This window comes from Limulus polyphemus, unplaced genomic scaffold (genome assembly GCF_000517525.1).
Source record: "Limulus polyphemus unplaced genomic scaffold, Limulus_polyphemus-2.1.2 Scaffold967, whole genome shotgun sequence".
Taxonomy (NCBI): Eukaryota; Metazoa; Arthropoda; class Merostomata; order Xiphosura; family Limulidae; genus Limulus; species Limulus polyphemus.
Window position 1 is genome coordinate 11,253 of NW_013666577.1, and position 2,943 is coordinate 14,195.

General features: G+C 31.0%; 1 protein-coding gene across 2 annotated transcripts in view; it reads right to left on the reverse strand.

The window, feature by feature from the left end:
• The window catches only part of LOC106461472, an 11,678-nt gene extending 11,219 nt beyond the window's left edge, over positions 1 to 459 (reverse strand). For both annotated transcript variants that reach the window (XM_022388443.1, XM_013921296.2), the window contains exon 1: positions 366 to 459. The gene's annotated coding sequence lies outside the window, so the exon portion shown is untranslated. The remainder of the gene's footprint in view (positions 1 to 365) is intronic.
• Between the last annotated feature and the right edge of the window lie 2,484 nt (positions 460 to 2,943).

Genomic DNA, 2,943 nt, shown 5'->3' on the forward strand with positions numbered 1-2,943 from the left:
TTATATATATATATATATATATATATATATATATTATTAGGGTCACTCAAATAAGGACAACATTGTTCTCTGATGTATTATATTTGTAAATAAGTGTAGATCAAGTGCTCGTTAAAAGTTTGAACTGCACACATCAGCGCCACTTGTGGCACGATTAACTTCAGTTAATTCATGAATACATAAAACTTTTAAAACCATAACAATTGTATAATGACTTAAAATATTCACAGAAAAAAATAGGCAGCTTCAAATCTACAATAAAAAATTTAAAATGATAACACTTTTCTGTATAATAAGATTGTTAATATCTTACTCTAACCCTTTGACTAGTTCTGATTACGGATAGAGAATTTAAAAAGACTCACCTGAGTCTGTTGAATTACTCTACTGGAGTAAACTGGCTTCAACACCACATCTTCAGAGTTTTATAGCTGAAACTGGACAGCCGGGTTATCTTCTACTCTGCTCTAGTCCTGGTACCATTGATAACGTAGGGATACAACAGATGTTTTGCGTTGTGATAACAGCCGGACACCTTTTTCAAGTTAACCTGAATTCCACGGGAAATACTTTTGTATGACAACCCTTATTTTTATTTATGCATTTTCAGTGCTAGCTAGTTGTGTATATTAGTTTAGGCCAAATCAACTGCTGAGGCTTTGGCCTCATCATTTTTCAAAGCCATTTGTGATTTTCCAAGAATAGTTTTCCATTTAACTGATTCGCTGAAGATTTAGAGGTAGAGATGACATGCTCTTCCCTTCAATCATAAAAGTTATGTTTAATAACATAAAAGTGGTAATATTAGAAAACTGAGAAACTGTTAGTGTAAACTGATAGTTAATATAATTCTATAAAACACCCTTAGCATATATGGACTCATGAGGCCTTCTAAGCACTGATATATCTGCTAATATGTCGTTTCATCACATCTACGGAAGACTCTGAGTTACCGTTGCGGCAAAATTTCACTCAAGAATATAAGAACAACACAATAACTGTTCTTTAATTTTTTTTCGTAAAATGTTTTTTAGGGATAACTCTTTCATTTGCATGCCAGTTAATATATTATAAAGTAGAACACTAAATAAAACCTTCTTGTTATAAGAAACAAGTTTTTTGTCATATTTATCTTGATACCTACACATTTTTACTTTAGATGCTCATTTGTTACTAAGGGAACCGTAGAAATCGTATAACGATGGTAACAATACTAACAAATTGTTGTTCGCTGTTTTTCAAGGTATAACACGTCCGTTTAATCACTATATTTCGTGTTTTGATTCTTGATTAAGAATCCACCATGAAAATAAAAGCAGTTAACCAATATATTTACACTTCCAAATATCACTATAATTCTGTTTTAATTTAGTGCTATTAAGTCACGTTATTACCATGATGGAAAAATCTAGTTACAAACTATTTGAGATATTCTGAATTCTCAATGTGAAATTCTGTGTCCAGTCAGAAAGTTTTTTTCTTTAATCATTCAAACAGTTTCTTTCTTTTCCATGAAGCATTGAATCTCCAGCCCCTTTGCGAAATGAGATTTTGAAGTTATTTTTTATATTTTAATATATTTGGAAATGGATAAATAACCAAGTACAAAATATTTAGCGAAGTATTACTATTTTCAGTCTAACAACCACATTTACGAATTCACTTATTTCCATGATTACCCCAAAAAAAAATGTTAACTTTTGATATATCCAAATTTGTCATTCTTATATGAAAAAAAACTGATTAAACTGAATACCTTGTGAAACTTCCTTGTACTACATATATATACTGTAACATTTAGTTTGATGTTAATTCATAATATTAAAAAAGTTATACATGTTTCAACTAGCTATTACTAAAAACAAATAACTTTTAGATGATATTTCGTAACATAGAGTAAGAACAGCTTTAACTGTGTTTTTTTAAATAATTATTTATATATAAACATATACGTCGTTTTAGGACACTTTTTCAAAGGAAACACACACACACACATATACTATCATTCTACTAAAACAATTTAATTAGTTTGAACGGAGGAATCTATTATAATGTTTTTAAGATTTTGATTAGATTAAATATCTAACGTAATATAAAAATCGTAGAATCACTGTTATTAAGGAACGTTTCATTCGCCACCGGGCTATATCATAATACTTTAAGATTCACTGTCAACCCTAAAATCAAATGTATTTTATCTTTAATGATAATAACTGTACATAAAATTTATTTTGCTCGGTACAGGAACATTTAATTATGTTCTTTTGTTTGTTTGTAGTTAATCACAAAGCTACACAATGGGCTATCTGTGCTCTTTCCATCACAGGTTTGGAAACCTGGTTTCTAGCGTTATAAGTCCACAGACATACCGCTGTGCCACTAGGGATGGGGGTGGGGGGTCATATTTAATTTAATATGATATTTAATATTTAACACGATACCCGTGTTGGTTAGAGTACAGGTAGCCCATTATGTAGCTTCGTACTTAACAACAAACAAAGAGTAGGTCGATCTAGCTGTAACACATGTTCTTTCTTTAGTATTTCATTGAGTTGTTGTTTATCAAGCAGAATGTCATGTAATTTTTAATTAATGCGACGTGTATATTTGGAAGTTGATGATTAAGAAGCAACAACGAACACACTATTCTGTAGGTCGCATGGCATGTAAAAAAACCTACGTCTTGTAACGATAACAACCGGACTCACATAACATGTAACAACAGTATTGCAAATAGGAGATAGTACTTATCGTTATTTGTTATTTATCATTTCTATATGAAAAAAACAAGACAAAAAAAAAGAACACGCGTCACTAAATTGCTCAATATTTTCCGACTGAAAGTGGCTATGTGAAATTCCTATTAATCGCCAGTGTTCATGAAGAACACCGGATAAGACACCTAGAGAGTAGTAGAGCACGCATGGTGCTGTTTATCATCGC